The sequence below is a fragment of the Rhincodon typus genome, chromosome 35 (assembly GCF_021869965.1).
Source record: "Rhincodon typus isolate 14 chromosome 35, sRhiTyp1.1, whole genome shotgun sequence".
NCBI lineage: Eukaryota > Metazoa > Chordata > Chondrichthyes > Orectolobiformes > Rhincodontidae > Rhincodon > Rhincodon typus.
In genome coordinates, this window is record NC_063366.1 from 4,533,779 (window position 1) to 4,551,836 (window position 18,058).

At 41.2% G+C, this 18,058-nt stretch overlaps 1 pseudogene; it reads left to right on the forward strand.

Annotated features, from left to right (window-relative positions):
- Positions 1-18,058, forward strand: part of LOC109936042 — a 27,413-nt pseudogene that overhangs the window by 5,157 nt on the left and 4,198 nt on the right.

Genomic DNA, 18,058 nt, shown 5'->3' on the forward strand with positions numbered 1-18,058 from the left:
TTCGACTGGGACAACACCAAGATCCTGGGACAGGCTAGGCAGAGACAAGCACGAGAACTCCTGGAAGCATGGCACTCCACGAAGCAGTCTATTAATAAACACATTGAACTTGACCCCATATACATTCCACTACGGAGGAAACCCAGAAGTGAGGCAATCCATCCAACGGACCCCAGAGTTTAAAAACCAGGCGGGAAAACACACCGACGCTTCATCAGAGGCTGCACTGAGGATGTTACCAAGCATGGTAATGAAACATTGCGGAACAACAAACCAGCTCGGCGAGCCAACCAACCTCAACACTCACAACCTGAGCTACAAATCTACTCCAAAACCTTATTGTATTATTTTTCTCGAGTTGCAAAGGCCAGCATTCAGTAAGTCTTTTTGATTATTTTTTGACCCTGTTCATGACATTTTAATGATCTCTGTACCTGAGTCCTGAAGTTTCTTTGAACATCTACTGTGTCTTGATTTTCACCACTTATAAAATACTCTGTTGTATTTTTTTGTCAGTGCAAAGTGCTGACATAGAAATTCATTTGCCACAGTGTTGTCCAATTCATTATTCCGTCAATTTCTCTTTATAATTTGATGTTTCTACACCTGTCGCTTACACTATTGTCCATCTTGTTTCATCTCCAAATTTGGAGATCTGCTTTCCTATCCAATCATCTAAAATGTGTATAAATATGGGGGTTAGTTGAGCCCCTACCCTACCCATTTTCCCTCCTTAGTCTGCTGAAACTTCACTTCCTTTTGCGACTGAAAACCAAGTGAGGAGATGGTGAGTGAAGCAGCAAAGTTTGAACCCAAAATATCCATCCTGATGTTTCGAATGGAATATCCAGGAGGCAGGTGAGTTTGATCATCCACTTGATATTTTTGGCTGAAGACACTAACATTATGTCCTGCACTTGTGTGTTCATGGAGCTGCTTTTTCCTGTTACTTGACTGGTTGTCCTCAATTGACAACAAGAATTGATAGCTTTGATCTGATCTTTTGGTTTTGATCCAATGACCGTGAAGGAATAAAAATATATTTCCAAGTTAGGATGGTGAGTGGCTGGCAGGGAAACACACAGGTGGTGATGGTCTCATGTATCTGCTGTCCTTGTTCTTTGAGATAGTAGCGCATTGGCTTGGAAGGTGCAGTTTAAGGAGCCTGGATGAATTACTGCAGCTGCAATACTAGGAGACACGTTTATTGAATTGTGTTTTAATGCCTTCTTTAAATATATCTGATGGCCATGCCTTTTCCCAAAAGTCAAGGCTTGGATTTGATAGTTTTGCCTAGTGTCGCTGAAAGCTGAATTTAGGAATATGCAGTCTGCGTAAACATAGTGTATAAACCAGAACCCTCAATCAACTACACTGAAGAAATATTTTCCTCAGCTTTTTACACTCACTGACCAAAATAAGTTTGGAAAAGAATGGGGAGAATTCAATATCTCTGCTAACTAGTATGTCTCTTCAGTTTGTATTATCTTAAATACATACTGTAAAGGTAAAGTGAGACTACTCCAGCACAACACGGGTTCATACTGAATTGATATCCCATTTTACACTCAGTTCAACTGTTTTTTTCATTGCCCACACAGTGTCTTGGAAAATGGGTTTTGAACAGAAGAAAGAAAGTAGCCATATTGTCTACTCCTGGTCACTATCCAGTGTCCCTGTTGGAAACAGAGGATATGTGACAGTCAAGTGAGGATAAAGAAGTAACTTGTATCTGATACCCCACACAGGGGAGTAGCAGACTGGCGCACACTGGAACAGTCTTTAACTGAAGAATCAACCGCTTCAGCAAATCAGGAGAGGGAGTTGGACGAAATCATGTTTCTTATTCCTGTTTTACAGAAGGATTGCATTGTACTACACCAGAGAATATGGAGAGGATAGACACCATAGCTAGATCCTGACTGTCGCTCAACGATCAACTGCAGAACTATGGGAAGAGATCCAATCCCTTTGCAGCATCGCTCAACACAGGGAAGGTTGGGCAGTGAAACCATAATCTGGAAATTGGTCAGGAGAGCTTTGACACATCATCAGATCTGAAACTGGTCAGTGGTGTGGAACCTTCCATCGGAACCACCCTTTCTGAAGATTCAACTGTGGGTAATCAGTCAGGGTGAGGCTGGGAAGAAGTGGGAGTGGCTCCAAGTGTGGTGAGATCTTCAATTGTTCATTGAACCTCATGAACCATTGACTCATTACTACAGTTGACAGGCTGCTCAAGTGTGAGGAAAACTCCACAGGGTCATAAGATCTCCTAAACCACAAAGTGTACCTATTGTAACATTTCTAACACATAGGCAGCCTTATGGAAAAGAAACCATTCAAGTGTGAGGCTTGTAATAAAGATTTTGTGACATCTTCCACACTCCTGAGACACCAGAGGAAGCACACAGGGGAGAAACCATTCAGGTGTGAGGTTTGTGACACAGCTTTCACCCAGGCTTCCAATCTCCTGACACACCAGAGGATTCACACAGGGGAGAAGCCACTCACATGTGAGGTGTGTTTCAAATCATTCTCACAGTCATCAAGTCTCCATAGACACCAACGCATTCACACAGGCGAGAAACCATTTACATGTGAGTTGTGTGACAAATCATTCTCACAGTCATCAACCCTCTGTGCACACAAACGCACTCACACTGGGGACAAACCATTCAAATGCGATGTGTGTGACAAAGCCTTCACACAATTTTCAAAACTCTTGGTCCATCAGCCTGTCCATACAGGGAAGAAACCATTCAAGTGTGATGTGTGTGACAAGTCATTTTCATGGACATCAGCCCTCCAAGTACACCAACGCACTCACAGTGGGGAGAAACCATTCAAGTGCGAGATGTGCAATAAATCGTTCTCAGAGTCAGCCACCCTTCGCATGCACTAACGCACTCACACAAGAGAGAAGCCATTCACATGCAATGCATGTGAGAAATCATTCTCTGGGTCATCAAACCTCCGCAGACACAAACGCATTCACACAGGGGAGAAACCATTCAAGTGCAGTGTCTGTGACAAATCATTTTTGCAATCGTCGATCCTCCTTCTTCATCTGAGGATCCACACAGATAAATAACCCTTTCAGAGTGAAGTTTGAGATGAAGATTTTGTGAAGTCTTTGATCTGTTGACACTATTGAGAAACCACTCACGTGTGAGGTGTGTAACAAGCCTTTAACACTGTATTTCCTGGTCCATCAACACATTCAGACTGGAGAAACCTAATCAGTGTGATTTCTGTAATAAAATCTTCACAAAGTTGCTGCACCTGCTACAACATCAGTGAACAAGAACTACATAGCCAAGTTCTTGCACAATGTGTTATCAGGGTGTACACTTCTACACGAGCTCACTGCAAAGGATGATCAGTGACATTTGGGCAGCTTTCACTCACATCAAACAACAAGTGATGAGAACACCAGTGCTGAGGTATGATGGCGATGTCTGTGATGCCAGTGAAAGTAGACTTGAAGCAACTTCCAAACAGGAAGAACAACTAGTTATGTTTGCATCCAGAGTGTTAACACAATTGAATTATGCTATTCTCAGATCAAGAGAGAGAGATCCTGGCTATTGTCTTTGCTTGTGAACTTTTCGATGAGTACCTGAGTGGGAGAAAAAAAGGGAAAGTAGTGTGATGAAGGCTGATAATATATTATTGTTATTATTACTTGGAAACTTGGATTTGAAGACAGTAGAAAAATGAATTATAGTTTTCAGTTCTGATAACCTCTGCCTTTTTAGGAGGTTAGAAAGTCATTTTGAACAATCAGCTAAAGTCACAAGTATTCAAGTAATTTTAATTAATGACAGGCAAGATCCCAGGAGGTTAATTGTATGGGTGTTTGCTGACTTGATGTTTACAATTCAGAGAGAGGAGATAGTCCCCAAAGCAGGTTCATTCAGACAGTAACCAGTTTAGTCAGCAAGGTAAGGTCTTTAACAGGATGGGTGAAGTTAGTTTAGCAGTCACTAAACAGTCAGGGCAGTTGTTTAGAAGAAAAAGCCAGAAGCAGAAGGTTGTTGAAGACATGAGTTGAAGAAACACGTTAGGTAATAAGTGACATGTGTTAGCACCTTAGTTAAGGGTCTCAGGAAGAGTCTTTAACTAAAGAAAATAGCATTGAATCAATGCAGAAATTTGCCAAAAAGAAATTATTACAGATGTTAAACAATAAGGAGCTTTATTATGGGGATAAAGGTATCTGTAAGTATTGAATATTTATTTTTTACATTTGTGTTAAGACTGTTTCAAATATTTCTTGAATAGTGTAATATAAGTTGTGTTTTTCCTTTGTGTGCACTAAACTTTAGCGGTTTTTTTGTTAAAAGTACATTAGCAGTCTCTTGTAAATGTGTTCAGTGACAGACCATCATGGTAAACAAAAAGATGATAAAACTTACAGTCTCTCAAGCCAGATTTCACTTTGGAATCCGACTTGGAAAGTTGTCCAGTCATGTCACACCTGATAGCTAAAGTACTACTGAAGCCAGAAGTAGACCAGGAGTGAGTCACAAGATCAAAGTGAAACAACAGAAAGCCAAATTTCACTTCGATAAAGCTGTCAAATAATTGTCAGAGCTAAGAGCTGGAGAGCTGGTCAGAGTGCAGGCATTCAATGCATTAAACAAAAGTCAACTCATTTGGCAATTTGGGACCATTTGGAGAAGTTGTCATTTTAATTTTATATAATGAAAGTGAACAACGAGTTCAGTTATCACAACCACAGATATGCAATCAGAGATGCTGCTCCTTCACAGCAGACATCTGTTCAGGCAGATCTGATTTTGCCAACTGAGTAAAGGACTGAAATGACTGTCAGTTCCAGAGCTCAACAATTCCCTGACAAATGCAGTAGATCATCAGCAACAATTATACAGCGAAAGCAATATTCCACAGAGAGGCAGAGTTACCTCAAGAACCAACAGAAACCAGGTGAACAGCCAGTAACAATTTGTACGCATACCATAAAAAGGTCTAAATACTTTAAAAACTGTGTAATGCATGATAGAGACAGACAAAATTGGAACAAACTAGAACGATCAAACAGTCTTTTAATTTAATGAGTGATAATTTCCATTATGGGCCATGTATGTGGTGTAGCTTGCAAAGAATAGTGGAAACAATCTTTTTCCTTCTTTATATTAAGGGCAATGTTCAATAAGTTCCTTTGTACATTGTGACTTCCTATACTTATGTGACCTCTGGTGTCATTGTATGGAAACAATGGTGAGAGGTCAGGGGCCATTTTACACACTGCATAAAATTTTGTTTGAAATCCAAATTGCTCCAAACATGTCCAGAGCAACACAGGTTTCCTGAAGCTTGGGAAACTGACTGGCAAAAAGGAGCTGGCATTGAGTAGCAAATCAGGTGGGGATTTAAACTTGTCATTGTCACAATTGTATAAGACCTCACCCTATCCCTAACCCTAAACCTAACGCTATCACTGTCTTAGTTCCCATGGTAAATGTTTGACAGAGATTTCCAGTGTGGGAACAGCATTCTTCATCCTTGGAAGCTTTCAGACCGAAAACATCAGTGTCAGATGTGTAACCTCAGATATATTTAACTGAAGATCAGAAGAGGAAGACCCACAGCATCCAAGGAAGCGATGATCTGCAGTGGTGGGGTCAGCACATACATGGGAGTAGGAAAGTGTGACAGTGATGAAAGGAATGGGAGCAATTTACTCTCTTCTATTCTGCTGCTTCACCTCCTATCTCTCCTACTGTCTCTGCTGTCTCGTGATCCACCCTGTCATGTTTCCTACCTCTTCTTCCTGTCTATTCTCCCTACTCTTTCTCTCCATTCTGTCCTCCTCCAGCCTTATAAGGGCAAGAAGAATAGACAGTATGCACCATTTTAAACACTATCACAAATGGAAAAAAAGCAGAAAATCCATACTATCTTGTCGAGGTAATTTAATCATGACTATATTAAACTATTTTAACTATTTTTCCTGTTTATGTGACAAATAAACTGCAATCTGTGGACCTTTTGTTTGCTGAAATAATTTGCTAGTCACAGCATGTCAACTGGCGTCATAAATATGACCGACTATTGGTGGCTGAATGCCCAAAAACCTGAGTGTAATTTGAAGAGTCACCTCAAACAAGCACAATCAGCAGAAACTCACCACTCTCACTATTCCCATCTGGGGGCTGTGGCCATTTCTGTGATTGGTACCAACTTCCTGGCTGATGTTTAATAATCCAGTATTAAAGATCACAAATTTCAATTTATGGTTATTTTAACTTGCATTTAAACTTTCTGGTATGGTCAATTTCAGCAGAATTATGGTGATAAAACTAACATAAGACCATTGCTTGGCTAGAATCTGAGCACTACTGCTTGTTTTACAAAAACAAACCTTTAAAAAAAATTGTATGTGACCAACGGATAGAGCTTCAAGGTCAATGCAGTTTGTAAACAGCTCCTGGATAATTTTATAAGAATTAAGATATATTTTAAATCCCCTTTCTTCGTCTAAGTCTTTTTTAGTCCAAGTCATTTTCAGTGGCAGTAATTTATGTACTGTTGGAGCTGCCTGTTTTTAAGAGACACAAAATGGCTGACTGAAAAAAAGCTTGCTTCAACATAAGTGAAAACAATCGCCCTTTAGGAAAGAAATTATTCCAAGGCAAAAGAAAGCATTATCTGAAATGGCAAGATCCCAAAGAATGCAAACACAGTGATAAAGTAGATTCAAAAAGAACATTTGGAAGATTTGTAACAAAACATAGAAGAAATAATGAAATTGTAACTTTAAAAAATTTAGAAAAAAAATACAAGTCATTAATTCTCGTTTCATTAAGGATGTATTCAGCCATAGAAACAGCAGTGAAAGTTATCTTGCAGAAATTAGCTGTCTCTTTGAAACCTTTTGCAATATTAATAAATTCTAGTCAAAGATTCTTTAAACAATCAGATCGATTTAAAACTTTAAAATTAATGCACCAAGGGAAAACATTAAAGAGATGCCTGGTATATCTTGTCTGATTGGCTAAAAAAACAGTTAACAATAGAAATAATTATAAAAATTATAATTATTATTAATATTACGAGTTCTTAAAACAGAATCAACTTTTTATATAAAAAGGAGTAATGGAATTTGATAAGAAATGGCCAATATAATGGACACCAGAATTCAAGCAATCCTTAGAGATAAACAATGCGGGGCATGACTGAAAAGGGGACAGCCAGTAACTTTGGAATGCAAGATAGGAAGATCCCAAGGCCTAGAGACAACAATAATTGTTAAGCATTATAAAAAACTAAGAATCTCGTGAGGTTGTTGACTTGTTCGCTTGAGAATTGGCTTGTTCTCATTCAGACGTTTCGTCACCTTGCTTGGTGACATCATCAATGGAGCCTCCAACGAAGCGACGTTATTCTACTTAGCTTGGAATTTATACTGTTTGGTCTGTTATGGTGAGTAGTGTCATTTTCAGTTTTGATCTGTATGGGTTTGTATATGGGGTCCAATTCTATGTGTTTGTTGATTGCATTATGGGTGCAATTGAAACACCTAGTCGACGGATCATCCCATTCCATCCACTCAACCCAAGATTTTCTCGATACCCTCAAGAAAATAAAAATCAGCAACAATGAGATTATGGTATCCTTTGATGTCATAACTTTATTCACATCAATCGAATTCCACTACCAAAGAAACAGTGGCCACATTACTAGAGGAAGCAGCAATGCAGACCAGCAGCTCAATCAGCAATGACAACATACTCAAACTACTAGACCTCTGCCTCACCACACACTTCATCTTTAATGGTCAAACAGATCAACGGTACACAATGGGGTCATTGCAGAAGCAGTATGCAAAGACTAGAACACACCACCCTCCCCTGCATTTAACCTAAACTGTGGACCTGGTACATAGATGACACATTTGTCATTAGTAAACGCAACAAATTAGAAGAGACCCACCACCTCATCAACAGCATATTCGCAGGGATTAATTTCACATGGGAAGAAGAAAACAACAATCAACTTCCTTTCTGGTTGTTCAAGTTGAGCGTATGACCGACGGGGAATACCACACCTCAGTATACTGAAAAGTAACCCATGCTGATCAAATCCTTAACTTCCACAACAACCACCCCAATGCAATAAACAAAGCTGCATTAGGACACTATTTGAACAGGCCAGGACACACTGCAACACCCTGGAACTACGCAGGAAAGAGGAAGAGCACCTATACAAAATTTTCGCTATAAACTGATATCCCTGCAACTTTATCCGCAGGTGCCTACTAAACAGACAACAACAGGAGGACACAGTATGCCCTAAAACACTGGCCACACTGCCCTACACCAAGAACATATCAGAACTGACAAGACTCCCAAGACCACTAGGAATCATGATAGCCCACAAGCCCACTCTACGAGAAACACTTACAAGGATTAAAACCCCATTCCCACAACATGCAGAACCAATGTGGTTTACAAAATGCAACAACTGCCACAAACATTACATTGGACAGACAGGAAGGAAACTAGCCATCAGAATACATGAACATCAACTAGCAGCAAAACGGCATGACGAATTCTCCTTAATATCGGTACACTCAGACAATGAAGGCCATCGGTTCAACTGGAACAAGGTAACCATGGTAGCCCAGCCAAACATAGACATGCACGGGAATTCCTAGAGGCATGGTTCTCCACCTGTAATGCAATCAACAAATACACAGAATTGGACCCCATATACAAACCCATACAAAACCGGAAATGACACTACTCACCATAACGGACCGGACAGTATAAATTCCAAGCGGAGCAGAATAATGTCGCTTCATCGGAGGCTCCACTGATGATGTCACCAAGCAAGGTGAATGGGAACAAGCCAGCTCGGTGAGCAAGTCAACAACCTCACCCACAACCCAAGCTACAGATCTTTGCCAAAACTTTGAACTAAGAACTTAGGGTTATCTGTAGGAATGCCCATCATTGATCAGGTGTTTTACAGGATTGGTCCTACAGAAGGGAAGACAAGGGTACAGTAATCACGTTGTGTACAATTACTGTAACACAATGTATAAAAATGCTGCTTTTTACTATAAAAATCAGAGTGTGTCATTGATCTCTCTTCCAATCTGAGTTTAAGATTAAGGGATGACTGCATCCTCACATTGAAGCCAGATTCAGGGAAGATCCTTTATCCTTCTCCCTGCACTAACTGGTTTTTGCTTGAATAAAAGTTCATTACGGGCCTGTATCCATCTGCCTTCTGAGTCTTTGTCTCGGGTTCGGGAATCTCGCTCCTACATGTACGAATTTTTTACGAGTGTTTTGTCATGGATTTAGTGCATACATGCTCATAGAGGAGTCTAGACTCATGTATGGGGAGTGGACAAAAAGGTAGTTGAAGACAGAAGGGTAACAACAACTGAAGCAATCTATAATGAGCAGCCTTGTGGTCACTAATTAGGTTCAAAAGATGTATTATTCTGCTTTAAATATTTGCAAGAGCTTGTTATGTTTCAACTGGGCCTGACAAGATGACACCCGAGTGTATTTACCTTTAAGAAGGTCTTGGATAATAAGTGCTGAAGTTGTTTTTTATAACCAAAGGTCGAATTCTGATGAACCTACAAAACTGGATTAATGTAGGAGAAATGAACAAGCTGGGCAGGGGCAATGGTAAATATAACTTCCAACCACAACACCAGATGAGAGAGGATTTAATAAATGTGAACGCTGCTGTTGTTTGACATCCTGAAGGGAAGGGCGGAGTGGGGAGGTGGTTGCTGGTGTGAGCGTCAGTCTGAGTGGCATACTTCACTCGATAAACATCAGGAGCTTGACAGGGTCAGCACAATCATCAGGGAGAAGTGGTCTGGTCAACCACTAAGGCCATGAAAGATCTTGTTGGATCATTTTTACCACAGTCCCCATACAAGAAGGCCAGTTGGCAGTTGTGTAAATTTAAGGTTTACAAACTCTTAACTAGTCAGTTAATTCAACAATGATGTCCATTTCACAGCAGCTTGACACGATGAAACTACCTGAGCTGCTTAACAACAATGATGTCAATAGAAAATGTGTTGAACACTAAACCAAAGGAGGACAAATCAGAACATACAGTCATAGAGTTGTAGAGCATGGAAACAGACTCTGCAGTCCAACTCATCCACGCCAACCAAGTATCCTAAATTAATCTAGTTCCATTTGCCAGCATTTGGTCCCTTTCCCTCTAGGCCCTTCCTATTCATGTACCCATCCAAATGCCTTTTAAATGTTGAATTGTGTAAATTTACTGTTGTAGTTCCAGATGTATGCCTCCATATACACTCATTAGGAAGCTTGATTACACCACATGCTTGCTCTGCATTGTTGTGTGGCCAGAGAGGCTAGATAGCCTGGTCAAAAAGAAGGTGTCAATGATTTACAGAGTTGGAAAATTATTACAGTTCATGGGGCAGGGAGGGCATTGAGCTCATTGTAACTGCACTAGCTCTCTGAATGAACAGTATGATTTTGTGCCATTCTCCAGCTTTCCCCCATAATCATAGAATCCCTACAGTGTGGAAACAGGCCCTTCGGCCCAACAAGTCCACACCGACACTTGGAGCATCCCACCCAGACCCATCCCCCTATAACCTACCTAAGCTGTACATCCCTGGACACGATGGGGCAATTTAGTATGGCCAATCCACCTAACCTGCACATCTTTGGACTGTGGGAGGAAACTGGAGCACCTAGAGGAAACCCACACAGACATAGGGAGAATGTGCAAATTCCACATGGATAGTTGCCCAAGAGTGGAATTGAACCCGGGTCGCTGGCGCTGTGAGGCAGCAGTGCTAACCACTGAGCCACCATGCTGCCACCTTTACATTGTTTCCATTACAATGATTATCCAGTGCCCTCTTGAACACCTTGGCTCTGAACACTGGCTTCATGTTCAGTGGAAAGCAGGCGAACCGCTTTGATCCCACCTGGCAAAAGGTACTGTGAAGAAAATAGCCGTAAATACAACAAGGAAACGCCACCTGAGTTCCTCCTTTCGGAATGTGTCTCAAGCAGATCATGTGTGATATTTCACATGGACTAACCATGGGCTAGAACACAATATCCAGATGGACATTCCTTTCCAATGGGAGAGTTGATTAAAACTGCCCTCAGATAACAGGCAAAGTAGCACTGCAATTTTGCTATTGATCAGATACTGCACAGAACCGCCGGATCACTCAGCCCTGAAATTTCACTATTGATCAGATATTGCACAGAGCCGCCAGATCACTCAGCCCTGAGATTTCTCCAAGCTATAGGACTCTGACTCTATATGTACAGAGAGATTTTTTATGAATAAAGTATATTTTTGAAATTAAAGAAGTATTTTGGGAGTTCATGTGGGTGCAAACAGTAGTTCAGAAATGTGGGTCAATTTTGTCTTTCACTAATCCAGGTGTAAAATTCCCACTATTCATTCATTATTTCCATGCAGGTTCTAGAAAGGTCCCAGCAGATTCTAAATTGGTAAATGTAACACCACAAATCAAGAAGGGATGGGGGTGGATTAAACAGGCAACAACAAGCCAGTTTCCCTGACATCAGTTTCCAAAAATGCTGGAATGTATCATTAGAAAAATCTTAGGAATACATTTTAAAAGATCAAACTACCGTCAGTTGAAAGTCAACATGACATAATGAAAGTGAAGAGATAACAAGGTGTAGAGCTGGATGAACACAGCAGGCCAAGCAGCATCAGAGGAGCAGGAAAGCTAACATTTCGGGTCTAGACCCTTCTTCAGAAAGGGAGGCAATGGTCTAGTAGTGTTATTGCTAGACTATTATCCAGAGACACATGTAATGTTTCAACAAAGAAATGAAACTCAATGGACCATCTGGCATTGACCTAGGCACCGGAAATGACAATGGCAAAAACAGCCCAGTGGACCTTGCAAAATCCTCCTTATTAGCATCTGGAGGCTAATGCCAAAATTGGGAGTGCTGTCTCATAAACTGGTCATGCCTGACTAATCACACAGAAGGAATCATATCATACAAACATCACCAGGCCCAGCAGACATGGTGGCACTGTGGTATGCAGTTGAGAGGGAGTTGTACTGGGAGTCTTCAACATTGACAATGGACACATGAAGTCTCATGGCACCCGGTCAAACATGGGCAAGGAAACTTCCTGCTGATTACCATTTACCATCCTTCCTTGGCTGCTGAACTATTGCTGCTCCATATTGAACAACACTTGAAGGAAGCAATGAGTATGGCAAGGGTGCAGAATTACTTTGGGTGGGGAATTTGATGTTCATCAGCAAGAGTGGCTTGATTGAGCTGGTCAAGTCCTAAAGGATACTGCTACTAGACTGGGTCTGCAGCAGGTGGGGAGGGAACTGAGTGGGAAAAACATACTTGACCTCATCCTCACCAATCTGTCTGCTGCAGATACATCTGTCCATGACAGTATCAGTAAGAGTGACCTCCACACTGTCCTTGTGGAGACAAAGTATCACCTTACATTGTTAATACTATCCATCGTGTTGTGTGGCATTATCACAGTGCTAAATGGGACAGACTTCGAACAGATCTAGCAACTCAAGACTGCGCATCCATGAGGAGCTGTAGTTCATCAGCAACAGAATTGTACATAAACACAATCAACAACCTCATGACCTGGCATATCCTCCACATTGGTATCAATCCAGAGATCAACCCTGGTTCGATGAAGAATGCGGAAGGGCATGCCAGGAACAGCACCAGGTATACCTAAAAATAAATATCAAGCTCCAAAACAGAACTATGTGCATACCAAACAGCATAAGCAGCAAGTGATCGACAGAGCTAAGTGATTACACAACCAATGAATCAGATCTAAGCTCTGCAATCCTACCACATTAAGACATGAATGGTGATGGACAACTAAACAACTCATTGGAGGAGGAGGTTCCACAAATATCCTCATCCCCAATGATGGAAGAGCCCAGTACATCAGTGCAAAAGATAAGGCTGAAGCATTTGCTACAATCTTTTGCCAGAAATGACAAGTGGATGTTCCAGTTCAGTTTCCTCCAGAGGTCCCCAGCATTACAGAAATCAGTCTTCAGCCAATCTGATTGACAGGCACTGGATACTGCAAAGGCTATGGGCCCTGACACCATGCCAGCAATAAGACTGAAGACTTGTGCTCTAGGATTTGCCAGATCCCTAGCCAAACTGTTCCAAACAGCTACAAAACTGGCATCTGCCCGACAATGTGGAAAATTGTCCAGTCATTTCCTGTATACAAAATGCAGGACAAATCCGACCAGGCCAATTACCGCCCCATCAGTCTACTGTTGATCATCAGTAAAATGATGGAAGGTGTCATCGAAAGTGCTATCAAGCAGCACCTGCTCAGCAATAACCTGCTTAGTGACGCCCACTGTGGATTCCAGTGGGGCTGCTCAGCTCCTGACCTCATTACAGCCTTGGTTCAAACGTGGAAAAAAAGAGCTGAATTCCAGAGGTGAAGTGACAGTGACAGCCCTTGACACTTAGGCAGCTTATGACCTGGTCTGACGTCAAGGAGTGCTAGCAAAACTGGAATAATGAGAATCAGTAGAAAACTCTTCACTGGATTATCATGCTTAACACATAAGAAGTTGACTGTGATTTTGGAGGTCAGTCATTCTCAGCTCCAAGACATCTCTGTAGGAGTACCTCAGGGTAGAATCCTAGGCCCAACCATCTTAAACTGCTTGATCAATGATCTTCCCTCCATCATAAAGTCAGAAGTGGGGATGTTCACAAATGGTTGCACAATGTTCAGCACTATTCACAACTCCTTAAAGCTGTCTGTGTCCAAATGCAGCAAGACCTGAACAAATCCAAGCTTGGGCTGACAAATGGCAACTAACATTGGTGCCACACAAATGCCAGGAAAGAACCATCTCCAAGAGAGACAATCGAACTATTGCCCTTTGCCATTCAGTGGCATTACCAGCATTGTATTCCCCCATTATCAAATACTGGGGGTGTTACCATTGACCGTAAACTGAACTGGACTAGACATTTAAATAAATTAGCTCCACAGCAGGTCAGAGGCTCGAAGTACTGCAACAAGTAACTCACTTCCTGACTGCCCAAAGCCTGTCCACAATCTACAAGACACAAATCAGGAGTGTGATGGAATACACCCTGCTTGCCTGGATAAGCTCTTACAACATTTGAAGCTGGATACCATCAAGCACAAAGCATCCTGCTTGATTGACACCACAACCATCAATGACTTCCTCCACCAATAATGCTCGGTAGCAGCACTGTGTACCATCTCTACAAGATACATGCAGGAATTCGCTAAAGATCCTGAGACAACATCTTTCAAACCAACGACCACTACCAACAGAAGGACAAAGGCAACAGAAATATGGGAACATCACCACCTGCAAGTTCCCCTCCAAGCCACTCTGACTTGGAAACACATCATCGTTCCTTCAGTGTTGTTGGACTGAAATCCTGGAATTCTCTCCCTAACATCATTGTGGGTCTCCATACAGCACAGAAATTGCAGTAGTTCAAGGAGATAGCTCATATTCCATCACACAAGGACAACTAGAGATTGGCAAAAATGCTGGTCCAGCCAGTGACACGCACGAGTGAAAAAAATGCTTTTGCTCATCTCTCCTAACATCCTCTCATTGGGCTCACTGACAAACTTTGGCAATGTACGTTGAAACATATTGTGACCTTAAAGGTGCTATAGAAATACAAGTTGTTGCTGTTTCTGGACAGCACAGTGGCCAGGTCCCCCCAGTCAGAATTATATTGAGCTTTGTATATTTAACACAACTGTCCTCACTTCAGGTTTTGCATCAGTTGCTTTAGAGGTTGATGCTGGTGTTCGTTATGATCAGCTGAAGAGCTGGGCCAGTGCTCAGAAGTGGGTTTCTGCTTTGAAATCGACATGTAGAGAGGTGAATGGAATCTGATTTGATGGGGAGAAATATTTGATGCTCTGCTTCATCTTGTTTCCTGATCATTCAACTATCTTGTGAAACTGAAAACAGCTTGTTGGTCTGTAGACTGAGTATTGCTCATGGAGACTGCATATTCAGACTGCCTGTCGGGAAGAGGCTGAGGTGGCCTGGGAATGTTTAAGAAAGAATGTTGGAGAGAGTATAGAAAAGATTTAGTGGAATGATTTCAGGATTGTGGGAAGACAGTGATGTGGATACACCGGAATCCCAGCTTCTTTTGAAGATTTTACCTTTAAGGCTTCAGCCTTCCCCAAAAACCTCGGGCTTGGATTTGATCATTTTGCCCAGTACTGTGGATGATAATTGAATTTGGGATGTGCAGTCTGACTGAATGCAGTGTATCCTGGAATTCCTGGAACAAACCAGAAGCCTTCAAACAGCCACACTGAAACAATATTTTCCTCAGCTACTCACACTCCTTGGTCTGTGTTTTATGGAAAATATGGGAAGAAATTTCACAATTTCCATTTAAGTAACCTGAGTATTTTTTATGCTAGGTGCATATTCAAAGCATAAAACTGGTCTTCACCAACACCACATGATCTCATATTGATTTTAAGGTGGAAGCTGTGTTGCATTTGGTCCTAGGAAATGAGGTAGGCCAAGTGGAGGACACCATAGTGGGGAAGCATTTAGGAAATAGGGTAATATAATAAGTTCAATAATAATTTGGAAAAAGGATTAAAAAAAAAAAAATCAGTCAAGGATTAAGATACCAGACTGGAAAATGGCAGATTTTAGCAGCTTAAAAGTTGAGCTGGAGCAGGTTGATTGGAAAAGAATTTTGGGGAATAAAACAGTGGATGGGAAAAGGGAGACTTTCAAAAGAGATGAATACAGTGCAAGCTAGTGCATACCCATGAAAATAAATATGGAGTATCCAAAGCTAGAGTACCTTGAATGACAAAGGATACTGATGATAAAATAAGGATGAAAAGGAGCCATATGATGCACACCAGAATAATAATAGCAACAGAAATCAGGAAGAGTATCTCAAATGCAGGAGATGATCTGAGGCTGCAATAAGGAGGGCTAAGAAGAAGCATGAGGAAAGAATGGCAGGCTGCGCAAAAACAAATGTCTTCCAACATATTAATTGTAAAGAATTAGTGAAGGATAGAGTGGGGCCCATATGGTACAACCAGGGTAAACTGCTCACTGAAGTGAAGGGTATGGCAGAGGTACAAAATGAGTACTTTGCTTCTCTCTTTACCAAATTAGAAAATGGTGCCAGTGGCCCAGTTGAAAGCGTAGGTGTTGAGCAATTGTGCAGTATAATGATAGTAAGAGGTGCTAAACAGGCAAGCAGTACTCCAGGTACAGGAGTCATCAGGTCTAGATGGGATGCATCCAAGATTGCTGAGAGAGGTAACACCAAATTGCAGAGCTGTTGACAGAAATTTTACAGGCCTCTCTGAACCCAGGACTACACCTGGAGAACTGCAAAAGTGACACTGCTGTTTAAGAAAAGGGCAGGAAACCACAGACCTGTCAGCTTAACATCAATAGTGGGAAAACTGAGGAAGGCCATAATACAGGATAAGGTAAATATATACAATTAGAGAAAAATATGTTAATATGAGACAGTCAACATGACTTTGTCAAGGGCAGGTCATGTCTGACAAATTTAATTGAGTTATTCAACCTAGTGACACAAGCAATGGATGAAGGTAGTGCTGTGGATGTTGTACATTTAGACTTTCAGGAAGTATTTAATATGGTGCCACATGGCAGGTTGGTTAGCAAATTAAAAATGTTTGGGATTGATGGCTCCTTGGCGGCCATATATCGATACAGATGGGCATTTCTCAGACAGGAGACGAGTTGAAAGTGGTGTTCCCGAGAGATCAGTGTTGGGACCATTGCTTTTTTTGATTTATGTAAATGATGTAGAAATATGTGTTGAGAGCAAAATCTCTAAACTTGCAAATGATACTAAACTAGGGAGAATACTGAATTGTGAGAATGACACTGAGTGACTTCAGAGACACATTGACAAGTTGGCCAAATGGGCAGACACCTGCAATGCAGGGAAATATGAGGTAATGCCTCAGAGAGACAATACAGGCTCAATAGTACAACTTTGGGGGGAGTACAGAAGCAGAGAGAATTCGGGGTTCAAGTGCATAATTCTCTGAAGGTGGCCGGGCATGTTGAAACAGTTGTTAAGAAGGCTAAAAGGATCCTTGGGTTTATAAATACAGGCATAGAGCAAGGAAGTGATGCTACACCTCTACAAATCATTGGTCAGACTATATTTGGAGTATTGCATTCAGTTCTGGGCACCCTATTTTAGAAACGATGTTAAAGCCCTGGAAGAAGTGCAAAGAAGATTTACTCAAACAATACCAGCAATGAGGAATTTTAGATCTAAGGAAAGATTAGACAAATTGGGCTTAATTTTTCCTGCTCCAAGGAGAATAAGAGATGACCTTACTGAGGTGTTCAAACTTATGAACAATTTTGAAAGGGTAAAGAAGGGTATTTTGTTTCTACCAGTAGGTAATTCAGTAACTAAGAGTCATTATTTCAAGATTGTCAGCAAGAGAATTCGAGTGAGATGAACAGAAATTTCTTTATTCAGAGAATCATTAGGTTTGGAATGTGCTCTCTCAGTAAGTGGTAGAGAATGATTCCATAGGAAGTTTCAAAAGAGTGCTGCATATATACTTGGAAGTGATGAATTTAGACAGCTACAGATATAGTACTGGAGAATGAGGCTAGCTGGGTTACTCTTTTGGGAGCCAGTACAAACATAGTGGGTCAAATGGCCTCCTTCTGCACTTTAAAATTCTATGAAACAAACAATAGGAGTATACTGGTCGATTTTCCAAATGACAGACAGTGACTAGGATTCTAAATAACAAACATTTCCCAGGGGAACTGAGACAGCAGCTGCAATAAATGAAGTTTTATTCAGATGGGACAATGACAAGTTTAAATCCCCATTTGATCTGATGCTCAAAGTCACCTCCATTTCACCGGTCAGTTTCCCAAACTTCAGGAAACTCATGTTGCTGCAGAAATATTTGGATTGACTGTGAG